General features: G+C 43.6%; 1 pseudogene; it reads right to left on the bottom strand.

The window, feature by feature from the left end:
- Positions 1-18,080: 18,080 nt before the first annotated feature.
- On the bottom strand, positions 18,081-18,700 carry LOC145540901 (protein MIS12 homolog pseudogene; annotated as a pseudogene).
- Between the last annotated feature and the right edge of the window lie 723 nt (positions 18,701-19,423).

Raw genomic sequence — 19,423 nt, forward strand, 5'->3', positions numbered from 1 at the left:
ATTCTCTAACCACAGTGCAGTGCAGTTAGAATTATACACACACATACACAGGCCAGGAAATCTTATTAATTTGGAAACTGACACATACTTCTAAATAGTGCGTGCCTTAAAGAGGAAATCTCAATGGAAATCTCTAAATATTTAGAAATGAACGATGGTGAGGTTCTGGTTTTTACCAATAAGCTGAACTAACTGTGGTGGGAAAATACCATGAAATGGAAAGATTGTGAAAGAATATAGGGGTTGGGGAGTGGGTGGAAGGTATAGGATAGTAGTTTTAGCTGAAGGCTTGCTACTGTGGGTATATAAACTCACACCTATGGTGACTCAGAGCTTGTCCAGATGTCCTCAGAATAAAATCAGGGCAGCACAGGCAAGTGAAGGGCTGAGGAAAACAGGTCAACCAACCCAGATAGTCACTTCTCTCCCCAAGCCTCCAGGAGACTGGTTCAGCTTGTAATTCAGTGAAGTCATGACTGTGCATTTCAGTGACAGCATTCTTCCTTGTTTACTAGGACCTTCACATACCCAAACCCAAGGTCATAGGGGATGGGAAAAAGATTATTCAAGGAAGTCATTATGTGTAATAGTAAGAGGGCTGCTTCATCCGTGAAGCATGCTTCTCCAATCCATGCTTCCAGACAGAGGCAAAAAGGGGCCCTGACTTGGGCCAAGCACTGCAGAGGCCCTGCTCTTTTTCTCCTGTGAGGGGTGTGTGGTTCTCATGAGAGGAGGAGTCTGGGCCAAGGGGATGTACCAACCCAGAGCCCACACATACTCAAGCCACTCTCTAGGTGCCCAGGTCCCTGGAATTCCATGCCCACTTCCAGAATCTGCACAGGCCTCTCCCCCAGGCCTGTGTCACCACTGTCAGCATATACATCCCTAGGCTTATGAAGTGGCCAAAGGTTAGCTCTTTGCAGAGTGAGCAGATAGCGCATGAGATGTGAAGGCTTGGTTCACGCAAATTTATGGAAATCTATGGAAAGATGAAGGAAGTGGTTGGAAGGGGAAGGGCTAGACCATGGGATGCAACTGGGAATTGGCTTGCCTTGCAATACAGAGATCTCAAAACTGTAAGTTCAAAGTTGAGTTTCCTCTGCTAGTTTGTTCCTCTTAATCCTCTTTACCTATTTTCCCCTCCCCCATCCCTCCTCCTGTAGTAACTACTATTTTGTCTCAGTATCTGTGTCTGTTTTTGTTATATTAATATTTGTTTGTTTTGCTTTTTGTTTATGTGAAAACATATAGTATTTCTTTTGCTCTGTCTGACTTAGTTCATAATACCCACCAGGTCCATCCATGTTGTTGCAAATGGCAAGATTTCTTTCATTTTTATCATTAGTATTTCAATGTATTACCATACAACTGGGCTCATTTCACATGCTAGTAAGGTTATACTCAAAATTCTTCAAGCTAGGCTTTAGCAATATGTGAACTGAGAACTTCCAGATGTACAAGCTGGGTTTAGAAAAGGCATAGGAACCAGAGATCAATTGTCAACATTTGTTAGATCATGGAGAAAGCAAGGGAATTCCAGAAAAGCATCTACTTCTGCTTCATTGGCTACGCTAAATCCTTTGACTGTGTGGATCACAACAAACTGTAGAAAATTCATAAAGAGATGGAAATATCAGACCACCTTACCTGCCTCCTGAGAAACCTGTATGTAGGTCAGGAAGCAACAGTTAGAACCAGACATGGAACAAGTGACTGGTTCAAAATTGGGAAAGGAGTATGACAAGGCTGTATATTGTCACCCTGCTTATTTAACTTATATGCAGAGTACATCATGTGAAATGATAGATTGGATGAATCAGAAGCTGGAATCAAGATTACCCAGAGAAATATCAACAACCTCAGATATGCAGATGATACCACCCTAATAGCAGAAAGTGAAGAGGACCTAAAGAGCCTCTTGATGAGGGTGAAAGAGGAGGGTGAAAAGCTGGCTTAAAACTCAACATTCAAAAAACTAAGATCATTGCATCCAGTCCCATCACTCTATGGCAAATAGAAGGAGAAAAGTGGAAGCAGTGACAGATTTTATTTTCCTGGGCTCCAAAATCACTGTGGGTGGTGACTGCAGCCATGAAATTAAAAGACACTTGTTTCTTGGAAGGAAAGCTATGACAAACCTAGACAGCAGATTTAAAAGCAGAGACATCACTTTGTTGACAAAGGACTGTATAGTCAGAGCTATGGTTTTTCCAGTAGTCATGTATAGATGTGAGAGTTGGACCATAAAGAAGGCTGAGTGCTGAAGAATTGATGCTTTTGAACTGTGGTGCTGGAGAAGACTCTTGAGAGGCCCTTGGACTGCAAGGAGATCCAACCAGTCAATCCTAAAGGAAATCAGTTCTGAATATTCATTGGAAGGACTGTTGCTGAAGCTGAAGCTCCAATACTTTGGCCACCTGATGTGAAGAGCCAACTCACTGGAAAACACTGATTCTGGAAAAGATTGAAAGCAAAAGGAGAAGGAGAAGGGAGTGGCAGAGGATGAGATGGTTGGATAGCATCATGGACTCGATGGACATGAATCTGAGCAAACTCCGTGAGACAGTGGAGGACAGAGGAGCCTGGTGTGCTACAGTCCATGGGGACCCAAAGAGTCAGACACGACTTAGCATCTGAACAACAACATAACTGATTCACTTTGATGTTCAGCAGAAACTAACACAACGTTGTGAATCAACTATACTCCAGTAAAAATAGAGAAAGAAACACTTGTTCTGAATCAGGTTTACATTAATTTGTCACCTGGGAGTTTCCACAGGTAAGCAGTACAAACAGTCAGTGACAGCTGTTAATCAAAGAAATTTACATAGTTGGCTTTATAGAAAAAGGATGAGGTTCAATAAAGGGCTCAAATTCAAGCCCTGCCTTGAACTAAAAGTAGACATCTTCCATTAGGGGAATTAGGGTAGGCTCCTCTTCATGGGTGTTGCATGCATATCCAAGTTCAAATGGCAGTCTTCTCTGGGTGTGATAGGAACTGTGGGGTGCTTTCCAATATCCATTCCACTCCTTTTTTCTTCATAGTAGAACCTCAATTGTATTCAGGATGTCAATAAGTTCAGCTGAAAAAAACTTCACATTTTCCAGCCTATCTTAAAGTTAGGGATGGTCATGTGACACAATTCTGGCCAATAAGATGTCAGTGGAAGACACCAGCTTATTAAGGGGGGCAAACTCCACTGGTAGCTTCCACTTTGTATACTTGTTCCTTCCTTTCCCACTCCCAGGAATGTGGAGTTGATGGCTCCAACCTTAGCAGCCATTATGTGAGCGGAAGGATGATGACTCACCGTAGGAATAGCAGAGTGGGCACTAGAGGAATCTGGGCTCCTGGTGATGTAAAGCCATCATTTCAGTTCTGGATTACCTTTCTCTGGATTTCTTATTATACAAGGTAAATAAAAGTTTTATTTTGTTCAAGCCACACTTTTGAGAGTCTCTATTTCTTGCAGAAGATTTCAATTCCCAACAGATTCAATATATTTCCTGCCTGCTGCTTGGTATATGGACAACTTGACTGGGGCTCCAGCAGCTTTCTTGTAAGTGACCGAATGCCAGAAGGGGCTTAAGATCTTGAGGATATGTGTGTAAGCTAAGAAAAAGTATATAAAAAACACTGAATAATTGGATAGCTGAGCCCTAGTTTGGTAATCACTTACAGATAAAGGAGTATGGTCAGAAGTGCCCAGAACTCTTCCTATGCTTAGACTGGAAGACTAAGACAAAGCTCCCCTCTGGCTTACTACCACTGTTTGGTGTTTCCACAGCTCCCTTAAAGAATCTGCCTGCAATGAGGGAGACCTGGGTTCGATCCCTGGGTTAGGGAGATCCCCTGGAGAAGGGCTTGGCAACCCACTCCAGTATTCTTGCCTGGAGAATCCCCATGAACAGAGGTATCTGGCAGGCTACAGTCCATGGGATTACAAAGAGACGGATGTGACTGAGCAACTAAGCACACACACGCACGCACACACACACACACTGCTCCCAGGCCTGGGACTGCCACCAGGTATCCAGCTAAACTCTATGGTAACCTGAGGCTTACACAATGCCATCTGGTTGAGTGAGGCACCTTTGTAAAGTGCTCATAAAAAACTTCAAACAATCTCCACCCACTCCTCACCTGGCCATTTGGGTCTCCATGGGCCTTCGGAGTTAACTGCAGGATGATGCAAATAAGCAGCTTTCCCAAGGATTACAGGTGAAAAATGTAATCAGGTATCTTTTGGAGTGGGAAGTCATTCTGCTCCTCGGCACAACTCTGGACAAGTTGAGAGCCTGTGGGGATACACAGAGCAATGAGTGTGTGGTTCCAAGCATGGACAAAAGCCTCCTGTGAAGCTTTGGTGGTAATTGTGACTGATTCACCTAGTGCCGTGTTCTCTGTATTTGCTCTAGAAAGAGAATGCTGGTTCCAGGTGATAAAAAACGGTATACCTAAAACATCTCTGCCCTTGCTTTCTGTCTGAGCTTGTGCACAGGGCAGAACAGAGAAATTAAGTGAATCTTAGCTCTAAGAAACCAAGATATTTCCTTAACATGTGTGGGTGATACAAGCAGAACCTAGAGTCACTGATATGTGAAGAGTTAAGGATTTATGAATGATGTGGGTATTTAATGAACTTTCCAAATCTAGGAAATGGCCTGAAATTCATGGGCATGATGGCATAAAGACTCTGTGGTCCCATAATACACCTGGAGGTGGGAGGGAGCTGTGGGCATCAGTTACAGTGGGTAATAGAGCCAAACAGAAGAGGGCACGGGGGTAACACCATCATAAAATTTGTGCAGCTTCTTACTACAGCTGGGGCATTATTATTGAGTTGCATGTTAGGAAGAAGAGGAAAACACTGATACTGATGTGCACTCATGGTCTCTGACACAGGAATTATAACCCAAGTTGGTTTTTAACTTCATCCAGCCAAGGCAGTCCCCTTCAGAGCTGGACACTTCAAGTTCATGCCTAGAAAGTGTACCTATTAATATTGATGGAGCCAACTCAATTTTCCCTCATATTTTTTCATTGATGTGCCACACAGATTAGAGAAAGATCATTAAGAAACTACACTAGCTTGGCATCACAAATATGAAATAATATAGAAATAATAAATTATAGATGACTTAGCTATGAAATATGACTAAAACTACTGCTGCTGATGTAACTTTAGGGCCAGTGTCAAAGATATACATGACTGAGAAAATAATAGAAATTATTGGAAGGCATTTTAGAATTTAATAAAGAGCATTTTACTGTTTTTGGAAGTATAGGAAACTATGTTAATATTTATGGCCATAAACATTGAATATTAGGAATCTAAGATCATAAATACCAACCAAAAAAAGTGGATACCCATTCACACAAAATTGAAACAAAATTTTGTTACTTTAAGTTCCACATGGCAGTTCCTGGACCAAAAAGCTTTGATAATATTTGAAGACCTCCCACAAGGTCCAAACTGACAGATCCCATCCCAAATTCTGACATGGAAATATGAGATCCTCACAAAAATTCCAAGAGCTGACATGTCTTCTTCCTAGAACTTTTCATTCTTCTTTCACTTCAAAGACATAGGAAGAAGAGAAATGGAAGAAAAGTCTTAAGACAGCCTCTGGTGAACAGCTTTGATTTCTAGATTGACCAATTTTGAGGCCTATGACTTTTTTGTGGGGAAGGCACAGCATTATCAAGCTGCAACTGCTACAGCAGTGCTGTGTAACAAACAGACCCAAACCCAGTGGCATGCAGCAGTGCATATTAGCCATCACACTCACGCTTATGGGTTGGTGGGTCAGCTGGAAATGCTCTTCTCATGTATGTCTCATTTTTCTGGAACCAGAGCATTTTTTCCCCCGTAGTGATGGCAGTGGCACAGAGGAAATGCAAAGTCATATTACAAAAGGCATAAGGAAGGGTGAATAATTGGGAACAATAATGCAATCTACTATATATGGTATGTTCATCAGCAGTTGAAAAAAGGACGTGTAAATAACCCAATTCTCTAGACTTAGAATTGTGAGGACACTGCTGAGAGATCGAGAAAGATGAAAGCTGAAAAGCATACATTAGGCTTAGCAACATGAAGGCTACTGGTGATATTAACAAAAGTCAATTTTGTTGGACTCTGTGGGAGAGGGCGAGGGTGGGATGATTTGGGAGAATGGCACTGAAACATGTATTTTATCCTATGTGAAAAGGATCACGAGTCCAGGTTCGATGCATGAGACAGGGTACCCGGGGCTGGTGCACTGGGATGACCCAGAGGGATGGGATGGGGAGGGAGGTGGGAGGGGGGTTCAGGATGGAGAACACGTGTATACCTGTGGCAGATCCATGTCAATGTATGGCAAAACCACTACAATATTGTAAAGTAATTAGTCTCCAAATAAAATAAATAAATTTATATTTTAAAAAAAGTCAATCTTGTGATATTGTGGAGTGGAATCCACAACAGGGAGATTGAGGCGTGTGTGGCAGGTGGAAGAATGGTGGTGATGAGTACAGGCAACACTTCAGAGCTCTAGCTGTGAAGGGAGGAAGGAGACTAGTAGCTGAAGAACAATCTGAGGAGGATTCTTCTTTTTTAATGAAAGAGACACAAACACGTTAAATGTTGCCTATAAGGGTCCAGTAGAGACGGAGAGATTGGAGATATAAGAGGTCGAGGAGGTGACCAATAGGGCAAGGCCTGGAAATGGGGGCATGGAGGGACCCAGGAAACAGGGGAGACTTGCATTATAGGGGGGAGGGGGGACACCACCAGGTCCCACTCTTGACTCATAATGAACTTAGAGAAGAAACTAACTCCCCCATCTTTTCCACAGCTGGTGTAGTATGCTCTGAGTTCCTTTTCCTTCCATGGAGCATCAGTATTTTGGATCTGTGTGCCCCTCTGGATATTTAGTCCCATACATTTCACCAGAATCAACTCAGTCGTCACTAGATTCCCTCAACATTGTTCCTGTGAAAGCAAGCACCACCAGTTCTAGCCTTGGATCAGAAGGTCCGGAATTGTTTGGAGTCTGTACTGGTTGACTTTCTTGCGTCAGCATGACTAGACCATGGGCTGCCCAGGTATTTGGTTAAAGCATTATTCTGCATGTGTCTGTGGAGGTGTTTCTGCACAAGATTAACATCTGAATCAGTAGGTTGAGAAAAACTGATTGCCCTCCCCAATGTGGGTGGGCCTCATCTGATCTGTTGAAGTCCAGAATAGAACAAAAAGGCTGAGTAAGAGAGAATTCTCTCTCTGGCTATCTCCACACTTGGGAAATCCTTCTTGGTCTTTCAGACTCAGTCACTGACTGGAACTATTCCATCAGCCCTCTTGGATCTCCAGCTTGCTGATTACAGATCTTGGGACATCTTAGTCTCCATAATCACGTGAGCCAATCCCTGATAATAAATCTGTCTATTTAGATATAGATATGTAGATACCCTAGGGGTCTTTTGGCTTTGTTTCTCTGGAGAACTCTGACTAATACAAAATCCTTGAAACATCCCCTCTTAGGAAAAAGGCTTGGCCTGGGGCTGAGAAGAAGCTTAGAGAGAGGATGCTGGGGCCTCTGGTATGAGAGTAATGTAAGTGGGGGAGCACCTGTCCCACTCTCCCCATTAGAGGAGCTGCTGCTTTAGTCTTTCCACCATGAAGACAATACTCGTAGGAACAGTGGAGGAGCATGAGTTTGGGACCTCTGTGACACTGGTGAGTCACTGAAACTTCTGAGGAGCAGGCTCTCCTGGCTTCTGGCAAAGAGATGACCAATGGTCTTGCTTCTTAAGTCCTTTTAGCCGGGTGTTACCTGTGGCTGAAAAAAAAGTCACAGTCTTAATCTTGATATGACCCTGGAGTTTGCCCAGCTGTGAGATTCACATCCATAGGATGTGGAGTAAAGGACAAATAGGCACTTACAAGACTCCACGGTGATCACTGGGGCTATCAGCATCAGCAGGGTGGAGGTGACCGAAACCTAATCAAAATGCAAGAGATCTGATTCTGACTGAAGCTCCAGCCGTGCCCTTCCCTATGTGTCCTTAAGAAGATCAGGTCACCTCTCTGGGTCTCAATTTCTACTCTCTTCTTTTGCCCCATCTTGTCCTGTGATATGCAGAGACTCTTAAATTCTCCACCTTCTTCTACCAATACCCAGAATCAGGCTAAGAAAGAATAAATATTATTTTGCAGGTGATTCAAAGATAAGTGTGCTCAGTCGCTCAGTCCTGTCAGACTGTTTGCTACCCCATGGACTGTAGCCTGCCAGATACCTCTGTTCATGGGGATTCTCCAGCCAAGAATACTGGAGTGGGTTGCCATGCCCTCCTCCAGGGGATCTTCCCAACCCAGGGATTGAACCCAGGTCTCCCACACTGCAGGTGGATTCTTTACTGTCTGAGCCACCAGGGAAGCCCTCAAAGATAACCGGTGTAGCTCATATGTTGTTGGTAGTGGTGTAGCTAGTCTACCAGATGACAGGCCCAGTTCACCACTTTGTTTGGTGCTTATGCTGCTCCCATGCCTGAGTCTGCTACCAGGTACCCAATAAACCCTGTGATATTACAGGTAACCAGAGGTTTATGCAGTTTCACCTGGTTGGCTGAGGCACCTTTGTAAAGTGCTCATAAAAAACTGCAAACAAGCTCTACCCACTCTGGCCTGGCCATTTGGGTCTCCATGGGGCCTCTGAGTTAACTACAGGACTGATACAAATAAGTAGTTTTTCCAGGGGAGTCCTATTACAGGTGGACAATGCCATCAGATATCCTTTGGAATGGGAGGTACTTCAGATATCCCTCTTCCCAACTTGTGCCCCTCAGCCTAAGATGGTAACAACTTCTTTTTTTTTTTTTTAAATAAATTTATTTATTTTAGTTGGGGGCTAATTACTTTACAATATTGTAGTGGTTTTTGCCATACATTGACATGAATCAGGCATGGGTTTACACGTGTTCCCCATCCTGGACCCCCCTCCCACCTCCCTCCCCATCCCATCCCTCTGGGTCATCCCATTGCCCCAGCCCTGAGCATTTGTCTCATGCATTGAACCTGGAATGATGTTCTGTTTCACATATGATAATATACATGTTTCAATGCTATTCTCTCAGAACGTCCCACCCTCACCTTCTCCCTCAGAGTCCATAAGACTGTTCTATGCATCTGTGTCTCTTATTCTGTCTCGCATATAGGGTTATCGTTACCATCTTTCAAATTCCATATATATGCATTAGTATACTGTATTGGTGTTTTTCTTTCTGGCTTACTTCACTCTGTATAATGGGCTCCAGTTTCATCCATCTCAATATTTCTCAGCCATTAAAAAGAATACATTTGAATCAGTTCTATTGAGATGGTAACAACTTCCTGATGCTGCTAACTGCCCAAGGGTTTTACCATCTCATTTTGATTTCCTTAACCCTACCCACATCTCTGTAAATAGTTCTCCAGTCAAACCCTTTGGACTGAGTCAACAGTGAAGCTGACATGGACCGATACATGTGATTGTTTAAGGAAGTTTAAATAATTTTTATTTCTTTATTTTTGACTGAGGAGCAGATTCCCCTGGCTTCTGGCAAAGAGATGGCCAATGGCTTTACTTCTTCTGGTCTTGTTGCTGCACGGGCAGGGTGGGGTGGCTTTCTCTAATTGTGGCAAGCGAGGGCTGCTCTCTAGTTGCACTGCATGCGCTTCTCATTGTGGTGGCTTTTCTCATTGCAGAGCGCAGGATCTAGAGCACGCAAGCTTCAGTAGCGGAGGCACCTGGGCTCTAGAGCGTGGGCTCTGTAGCTGTTGTGCATGGGCTTAGTTGCCCCTCAGCATAAGGAAGTTTAAATATTAAACAGAGTTTCTCTTAACGCTTAGGATTCAAATATACTGGATTTATTAAGAAAAAATATGTCTTAGTTGACTTTTGTTGCAATACTGCTGTGTAAAAGCCATCCCAACAATGCTTACAAGCATTTATTCTCATACTTGTGTGTCCTAAGATCAACTTGATTTCAGCAGACCTAGACTGGGCTCAGCTAGGTGACTGCTTTAGACTGCTTGCCAGTTGGGTTTGGCTTCTGGCCATGGGTTCAGTTTGAATCCCCTTTCTGGGTTTTCTTCTGGAGTCAAGGCTGAAAGGCCATCTGCTACCTGGGGCACGTTCTTCTAAGGAGAGCTTGCTGGAACTTGGGAGAAAAAGGCAACCCATGCATATTTCATCCTCTGTTAACATTCCCTGGGCTAAAGCAAATGTTTTGGCTGAACCCAAGGTTCAACTTGGCTCACCTTGTGTCCATGGCAAGCATGTGATGTAAAACTCTAGTACAGGGGAGTAAAATATTGGAACCCATAATGCATTCCATCACAAAAAATAAGATTTGTTCCTTGAATGTGGAGCTTGCACTTGTGATTCCACTAAATTCAATATTAACTTGTAAATCAGAAAGAGAAAGACAAATACCATATGATATCACTTACATGTGGAATCTAAAATATGACACAAATGAATTTATCTAAGAAACAGAAATAGAATCAGAGAATAGATAGGTAGTTGCCAAGGGCGAAGGGGGTGGGAGAGGGTTGGATTGGGAGTTTGAGATTAGCAGATGCAAACTGGTATATACGGATATGTCCAGTTGCCTTCCCCCATGACTCAAAAACAATTGTGAGCTTTCCTGGGGCTAACCAGGTTTGTAGAATCTGGATACCCAACTACGGCCTAATCACCCAGCCATTATATGAAAGCTTAAAAAGACGGGATGGTTCAATCCCATTGATGTGGGGATCACCTGAAAAGGAGACAGAGATTACACTAAAACAATCCTTAACCCAAGCACTTGCCGTAAAGTTGCCAGACCCAGAAAAAGTATTCCAACTATATGTCCATGAAAAGGAAGGAATAGCCTTGGGAGTGTTAAGTCAAAGGTTGGGATCTGCGCCCCAGCCAGTAGGTTACTTATCCAAGAGGCTTGACCCAACCACCCAAGGCTAGCCTCCCTGCCTTCGAAAACTTGCAGCTATTGCAGTCCTGAGAGAAGATGCTTTAAGACTCTCTCTTGAGGACAAACTATTTTTACCAGTCATCAAGTGAAACAACTCCTGAATGAGAGAGGCCATTTATGGATGTCTGATCAAAGAATCCTCAAAAAATCCAAGCCTGATTGTATCCCTTTGTGAGCTTCTTAACCCAGCTACCCTCCTACCTATCCCAGAGGGCTCTCTCTCCTTTCACTCTTGCGAGAAACTTTGGACCATTGGACAAAACCCCAAGAGGGATTGTCAGAAGATCCTCTGACCAATCCTGAGGAGATCTGGTACACTGATGGGAGCAGCTTTGTCTTAAATGGAAAAAAGAGAGCAGGATATGCAGTAGTCTCTAATTTCAAGACCATAGAGGCTAAACCTTTACCACCAGGTACTTCAGCCCAATTAGCTGAGCTCATAACCCTTACTCGAGCTTTAGAGCTAGGAAAATGAAAAAGAGTAGCCATTTACATCGACTCCAAGTATGCCTTTCTGGTGGTACACACACATGCTGCTATTTGGAAAGAAAGAGGCCACTTGACCACCCGAGAGTTCCCAATTACATATGGCGATCAAATCCTTAGGCTCTTGGAGGCAGTCCATTTGCCTGCTGAGGTTTCAGTCTCCCACTGTAAAGGACAGCAAAAAGGGAACATGGAAGTGGCATGAGGGAACCAGACAGCCAATCAGGCAGCTAAGAGAGCAGCATTACAGAGCAATGACCTAATAGGGGTTACCACCCTAGTTCTGCAGACTAATTTGCCAGAAACTCCTTCATACACTGAAGGTGAGACTCTAAAAGCTAAGAGTGAGGGCTTTCAAGAAGATTATATGGGGAGGTTCCAAAAGGAGGGACTCCTTTTTCTGTCTGGGAACCTCCAGTGGAAGTTGGTTAACTCCTTACATGCCACCACTCATTTAGGTGACAAGGACCTCTAAAGATTACTAGAAAGGTCCTTCAGAGGAACAGCCCTCCAAACGACTATAAGGCAAGTGGTCTCCTCTTCTCTCATTTGCCAATTAAACAACCCCAAGGAGCTTGAAGACCCCAGCTGGCCCAGCCCATCCAACAGCATGGGACCTACTCAGGAGAGGACTGGCAGGTGGACTTCACCCAGATGCCAGTCTCTCAAGGGTATAAATACCTACTAGTCACGATAGATACCTTCACAGGATGGACTGAAGGCTTTCCCACCCAGACTGAGAAGGTCGAGGAGGTGGTAAAAACACTGCTCCATGAAATCATTCCGAGATTTGGCCTGCTCAGGTCACTACAAAGTGATAATGGGACATCATTTACTTCTAAAGTCACCCAAGGGGTCTCTAAAACATTGGACATTACTTATTAGCTCCGTTGTGCCTGGAGGCCTCAGTCTTCAGAAAAAGTAGAAATAACCAACCAATTCTTAAAATCAGAGATAAAAAAGATAACCAAGGAGATCTCCCTCAGGTGCAAGGAGGCTTCAACAATAGCTCTACTCCACATCTGTATTGCCCCTAAGGAACAGGTGAGTCTTAGCCATTATGAGATGGGAGACCTTTTGTTTATGTCAATGACCTCTTCCTAGATCCAGAGGCTCAGAACCTCTGATCTTATACATGGCCGTTGGGCAATTCCAAGAAGAAATATGCTTATGGGGTGTCAGCCAGGATCCAAAAGAGTCTAAAGGGCCACCACTATATGCTCGAGGGACTCAAGTCCTAATTAAGGTTTGGAAAGACAGGTCCCCAAAGGCTCAACTCCAGCCCACATGGAAGCGCCTCTACCTTGTAATACTTTCTACCCCCACAGCAGTCACGGTACCAGGGCCTGACTCCTGGATTCACTACTCATGAGTCAAGATGTGGAAGAAAGCAGATGAGGACATTCAACATACCTGTGAGCCCCTGGGAGATCTCAGATACCTACTCAGGACTGCAGATAAGTGCCATTTTAATAAACACCTCCAAAGTTAAGTTTCTGGGGATAAGCTTTCTCAGGATAGCTCTAGCATTCAGTCTGGGCTACATTGCTGTTTCTCTCTTGGTTTGTCTTAGCCAAGGAAACTCTTTTCATGTTTGTTGTAATCAGTTCCCATAGGACCACACACAGGATGCCACAGTGTGGTACCTGGGTCTCTTGTGCCTCACTGGCTTAAGTTACTCTATGTTTACCTCTTATGCCCGGCCATTACGGAAGTCACAAAGACCCTGAATAAAACCGACTGCTGGGTATGCCCCAACCCTATACTAAAAAATCTGACAGTCCAACATGGCAGTTGATGGGTGCCCAGACCCTAGATTACCCCTTGATGGCCATCCCAGTTCCTTAATACCAATTTGTCTCAAAGAAAGGGGAGAAGAATGTCTGAAGAATATCCCTTAAAAGATATTCCTAAACATGTCTGAAGAATACCCCTTAAGAGAGAGAGAAGTAAAAACCCTTCTCTCTGTGGCCTCACTGTGTTTTTCCAGTTGCACCAACACAACCTCAAAAGTTTTTCTGAGTGCCTTAAATGACGCTAAGTTCCGTAACTGGACCCTAACCTTGGGAAACTCCTCCCTCCTTTGGAGGGACAGATACCAGCGTGCCAATTCTCCCAAGATTAGAACACAATTCAGATCCATCTGGAATAAAAACCAAACCACTAATCCCTGGGGATAGGAATGGAAATCAATCATAGGGGGACCAAACAGAAACAAAACAAATACACTCTGTAGCTTAGAGAATACTGTCAATGATACTCACAGCTTCCCAAACAACAACAACCTCACCTGGTTTGCAGACCCATACATAAACTTCTATCCCATGGCAAGTAACTTGACCATGGGCAGAGGATCAGGTGGAGCCTATGATAAAATTATAATCCTGGGAATCACTATTACCTACAAACCCTCAGGCTCCTCAGCTAAGACCACCTGGACAACATACATGGTCAAATATACCCTTGTAAAAGACAACTTCTTATCTCTGGTCTTTCAAAATATTCTCTGTTAAGTGGTAACAGTGCATCCTGCCTGCCAGACCCCTACCACAGTAACCTTAACAGGGACTGGGTACTATTTCATATGTAGAAGAAACTTATATATCACTCTCCCATCTAAATGGCAAGGACTCTGTACAATTGCCGCAGTTACTCCATGAGTAAGATTCCTTATGTCCCAAGAAATAAGAGCCACCTCAGGAGAAATTCCAAACCTGGGCTCCTTCTTAGAGCAGACCTTACAAGATACTTTGAACCACTCTAGGTGAGATTTGCCCTTGTATGACCTCTCTCCTAAAAAATTTGGACTCATTAATTATCACTATAACCCTATCTTAGAAGATGCTGGATTAAAACACAATATCATTCGGGGACTTTTCTAGTTTAGGGGAATACCACTCTTGGAAAGAGCAATTGTAAATATCTCAATGATGATGCAGCAGGGATGGGAAGCCACAGTACTGGCCTTGGAAGCCCAACAAAAATCTATCGACAGCTTGGGAGAGGTTGTACTCAAAATAGATGGGCGATAGATCTCTTGACCACTGAACAAGCAGGGACTTGTGCCATCTTAAATGAGACGTGTTTTTTCTGGGTAAATACCTCCAGCTAAGTTGAAGAAAGTCTCACAGTCCTCAAGAAAAACATTCAGATCCCACAGGATCTCAAAGAACGGGCTGGAGAGTCCTCGGGGTGGTTACAATCTCTCTTTGGGGGATCCTTTTCCTGGCGAGGGGGGGTTTGGAGTTGGCTAATGTTCCTACTAACCCCTGTTATCACCATATTGATACTGCTTATGATTGCTCCATGTATTATCAATTGTTTAACCCTTTTTTGTCTCTGCCCAGGTCAACAAGCTACAAAATGCAGTGCTAGTTCAACAAGGATATATAAAACTACACCAGACCTCAGAAAATATCTATCACTCACCCTTAGATGGACACTGCTATAAGCACTCTGAGGCTTGAGACGAGCAAGAGGGGAAGGGGAACTAGCAATGCCCCTTGCTGTCCCAGCTCAGCAGGAAGCCAGAGAGACCTCAACGTCCCTATTCCCAAAGAATTGGACCTCCCATCTCTTGAGGGGGGAATGTTAGGTAGTTAGAATAGAAGAGTTGAAAGTTGAAAGTGTTAGTTGCTCAGTCGTGTCTGACTCTATGACCCCATGGTCTGTTCATGGCATTCTCCAGGCAAGAAGACTGGAGTGGGTTGCCATTCCCTTCACCAGAGGATCTTTCCAACCCAGGGATCGAACCCGGGTCTCCTGCATTGCAAGCACCTTCTTTACCATCTGAGCTACCAGGAATAAAAAAAGGAGTCCAAAATGGTGGTGGCTAAAAAGTAGACAAAGGGGAAAAGCCTGCAAAAAGGGAACAAAGAAAAAATCGGAGGACCAGAGTGAGAACCTCAAGTGAAATAAACACTCCCCTTTCCTGATCAATGATGGGTGCTAGCCCTAATTTGCATTGAGCAAGCTGGGGAGGGGGAGGAGACAAAACATATGAGAAGAGGGAGCCAAGATGGGCACAGGGTTGGCCTGCCTTCACCCCTCAGGGATGTACTTTACTAAATAAAACTCTGAGCTGTAACTGGGCTGTAAGACTGGTCCATCGTTTCAAATCTTGTGGTGAGACTGAACTGAGGAAATTATGCACTCCCCGACATACCTAGTGCTGTGACTCCGATATAACCTGGCCAAAGAAACCTAGGCTCCCCCCCACTGAGGCGGGGCCAAGCACAGCAGAAGCCCAACTCGGTGAAAGCTCACGTGGTGGGAGCCTAACGTGATGGAAACCCAACACAATGGAAGTGATGAGAGACCCTGCATTCTGGAAACCAGCACAGCAAAAACAAATGCTTCAGAAAGCTCACGAGGCTCAGTCTCAGAATCCAGAAGACCTCTGCTTAAGGTAGGAGGCCCTTGCCCCTATGGCTGGAAGGACATATGGCTATCAAAATCTTAATTCCTTCACAATCTCTCATTTCTTGTCTCCTCCAACCCCCTCCGAACAAGTGAGCGGTTGTGGATGTAACTGAGGGATTCTAGCAGGGGCTACTCCCTGGCATGTCCACTCTCCCCTATGCCCCAGTAGCTGTTGCCCAAGCAGGTGAAGATTCTTCTGTCCTTAATCTCCCTTGTACCAAGGATCAGGCCAATGAAAACTGTGGGCACAGGTTAGACATTTAGCTGTTTTCCTGGCAGGTTATGAAGGGGATTTCTCAGCACGTTCTTCCCATTGCTTTTTCCTTTCATCCTTCAGCTCCTCCCTCTATCTATGCCACTGTCTGCAAAGTATTGGGTGGATCAGTCAGTCACTCAGTCGTGATTGACTCTTTGTGACCCCATGGACTGCAGCATGCCAAGCTTCCCTGTCCATCACCAACCCCTGGAGTTTACTCAAACTCATGTCCATTGAGTTGGTGATGCCATCCAACCATCTCATCCTCTGTTATCCCCTTCTCCTCCTGCCTTCAATCTTTCCCAGCATCAGGGTCTTTTCCAGTGAGTCTGCTCTTCATATCAGGTGGCCAAAGTATTGGAGTTTCAGCTTCAGCATTAGTCCTTTCAATGAATATTCAGGACTGATTTCCTTTAGGATTGACTGGTTGGATCTCCTTGCAGTCCAAGAGACTCTCAAGAGTCTTCTCCAACACCACAGTTCAAAAGCATCAATTCTTCAGTGCTCAGCTTTCTTTATAGTCTAACTCTCAAGTCCATACATGACTACTGATAAAACCATAGTTTTGACTAGACAGACCTTTGTTGGCAAGGTGTCTGCTTTTTAATATGCTGTCTAGGTTTGTCATAGCTTTTCTTCCAAAGAGCAAACATCTTTTAATTTCATGGCTACAGTCACCATCTGCAGTGATTTTGGAGCTCAAAAAAATAAAGTCTGTCACGGTTTCCACTGTTTCCCCATCTATTTGCCATGAAGTGATGGGACCAGATTCCATGATCTTAGTTTTCTGAATGTTGAGGTTTTTTTTGTTTTTGTTTTTTAAAAAATATATATTTAATGTATAGAATTGTATTGCAGGTAAAACACAGGCTTCTTATACTGATGAATATTTAATTGCAAATGTGAATACCCTAAGTTACACTTCTATACAAAGGAGAAACTTCAAATTCTGTTCTTTAGGAAGACATGGAAGGCAAGTAATACCTTAAGAGCAGTTACTGCCATTTCTCCCCTTTCCACGGGCGATCTAACATTTTACATGGATTAGTTACAAAAGGAAATATTAGATTCCATTGAATTTAAGCACAAGATACTGCTAAAATTTGCCACTGAGAGTTCCTAGGAGTGTGAATAAATAAGTTAATTAAATATTAGGTTCAAGGTAGATTCTAAAACTAACTGAAGTATGACCCCAAAAATGGTATATATACCTAATAGTCAGTTAATATAATATTTGCAATTCAGTATGTTCCAGGCTTCCTCTTCTATGCCAGTAAGATCTTCCTTTTTGTCCAATGTCTTCCATTGCTGGGCTCCAAGGCATTAAACTCTAACATCATCAAAGATTTATCTTAGAAACAAAACTTCTTTCTTCTTTCTAAAAGTCATGGTTGTTTTTTCTGCTACTTCCTTCTTTCAATTAGTTATTAACTTTCTCGTATGAGAAAAGTTACTGGGTAAGAACAAGCAGGCTGTGTTAGCTGTCCCACAGTGTGGTGGCTGGTTAATAAAGAAGACACCCACTTAACCTTTGTGTCATTTCGTTTCATCCAAAGAGTAAGTAAAAAAGTCAAGGTTACAAAGGACTCACAACCAAGGTACAACTTTTACGAATATCTTTGAACAGCCAGGGAAAGCTTTACTTCTTCAGTCATGCCCCTAAATGAGTTCTTATTGAACCAAGAATCCCTTCCCATCCATTATAGACCTCTAAGCACAGATGCTTCAAAGATTGGTTCAACATAGTGCATAGATGCTTCAGGAGTGGACCAAAAAAGAGGAAGATGTGGAATACAAGAAAGCGTGAACTAAGAAACCCTCTCAAAAATATACAGTTCACTAGGCTTAAGAATATCATTGATATAAATCTCTTACCAGTCCACCTTCTGAGAAACTCCTTTCTCTATTGAGAAATCAAGATATTTTCAATCATTTGCCTTCCTTTTCCACATTCTTTCTGATATTCTGGAGTTTTCTGGAGTTCTGGACCGGGAACACCAAACTCTCCCTAAAATCACTAGCCCCGTGGTCTCTGCCAACATTTTCAAGTTCACCAAACAAAGACAAGGTCTGTTTGAGTTTGGCCTGAACAACTTTTTGCTCTTCTAATTCTGCAAGAGGGGCTTGCTTAGTGCATAATTCAGTCTTATACTTCTCCTTTAACTGTCCAATTTCTTTTTGGAGAAGGTGGAATTCTTCCTCACTATAAGAATGTGTCTCCTGAGATTTATCGTCTGGAACCAAGACATTTGGGGGCATCTGCAAATCAACTGTAAGAAGAACTGCTCCATTTTGCCAAAAAGATTATCAAAACGTAATGTCATGAAGCAAAAAAACTTTTCTGTGCACTTGCGAATCTGGACTGGGCTAATCACACAGTCTGGGATGCCATCCAGCTTCTTTAGAATAACCTGTTCAACAGCCTGCATCACCTCAAACAGGTAGTATTGAAAGGCAATGTAGATCCTAAGGAAGCAAGTCTGTGGTGTGAAGCCAAAGAGCTGACCCTCATAGGCCTTTGGATCAACAGACATCTTGGTGTTTTTTTTTTTCCTGCTTTGTTAATTTTGATTGTGAACAACCCAAGTGACCATGAGAGTGATGAATTCAACCAAACATCAGCTTCCCACCACCTCCCTTAAACCACCGCAGGCTGCCAGAGATAGGCAGCGCTGATTGTTGAGTTTTAAGCCAACTTTTTCACTCTCCTCTTTCACTTTCATCAAGAGTCTCTTTAGTTCTTCTTCTCTTTCTGCCATAAGGGTGGTTTCAGCTGTATATCTGAGATTATTGATATTTCTCCCAGCAATCTTGATATACCGCAATACCACAAGATGGCAGAGTAGAAGGACATGTGCTTATCTTCTCCTGCTAGAACTCCAAAATTACAACTCACTGTTGAACAACCATCGACAGGAGGATGCTGGATCCCACCAAGAAAAGATACCCCACGTCCAAGGGCAAAAGAGAAGCCCAAGAAAGATGGTAGGAGGGGCAAATTCGCATTTAGAATCAAACCCCATACCCACCAGAGACACTCGGAGGGCTCGAACAAAACCTCTGCACACCAGGAGATGCCACAGAGACTGAGCCAGACATCCCTTTGAGTGTTTGAGTGTCTCCTGCAGAGGTAAGGGCCAGCAGTGACCTGCCGCAGGGGCAGGGGCTCTGGGTGCAGCAGACTTCAGTGCGGCATAAGCCTTCTTGGAGGAGGTCACCATTAATCCCACCAAAGAGCTACCAGAACTTACACAGGA

The sequence above is a fragment of the Giraffa tippelskirchi genome, chromosome 3 (assembly GCF_054371585.1).
Source record: "Giraffa tippelskirchi isolate mGirTip1 chromosome 3, T2T-mGirTip1v1.2.pri, whole genome shotgun sequence".
NCBI lineage: Eukaryota > Metazoa > Chordata > Mammalia > Artiodactyla > Giraffidae > Giraffa > Giraffa tippelskirchi.